A 543-nucleotide genomic window follows, 5' to 3' on the forward strand; every position below is an offset into this window, starting at 1 on the left:
TTCAATGGCACCGTATCGAATGTCGCCATTGGAATTAAATGAACTCAATAGCCAAATTGAAGACTTGCTGGAGAAGAAAATTATTAGGCCAAGTGTATCACCATGGGGAGCTCCAGTTTTGATAGTTAAGAAGAAGGACGGAAGCTCGCGCTTATGTGTGGATTATAGACAGCTTAATAAGGCAACTATTAAGAACCGTTATCCTTTGCCACGCATCGATGATTTAATGGATCAATTGAGAGGTGTAAGAATATTTTCGAAGATTGACTTGAAGTCGGGTTACCATCAGATTCGAGTAAGGGAAGGAGATATTCAGAAAACTGCTTTCAGAACCCGTTATGGACATTATGAATATCTGGTCATGCCGTTTGGAGTTACCAATGCACCGGCAATTTTCATGGACTACATGAACAGAATCTTTAATTCATTCCTTGATAAATTTGTTGTGGTGTTCATTGATGATATATTAATTTACTCGAGAACTGAAGAAGAGCATGGAGAACATTTACGTCAAGTTCTTGAGATTTTACGCGAGAAGCAGTT

The sequence above is a fragment of the Cicer arietinum genome, chromosome 3 (genome assembly GCF_000331145.2).
Source record: "Cicer arietinum cultivar CDC Frontier isolate Library 1 chromosome 3, Cicar.CDCFrontier_v2.0, whole genome shotgun sequence".
NCBI lineage: Eukaryota > Viridiplantae > Streptophyta > Magnoliopsida > Fabales > Fabaceae > Cicer > Cicer arietinum.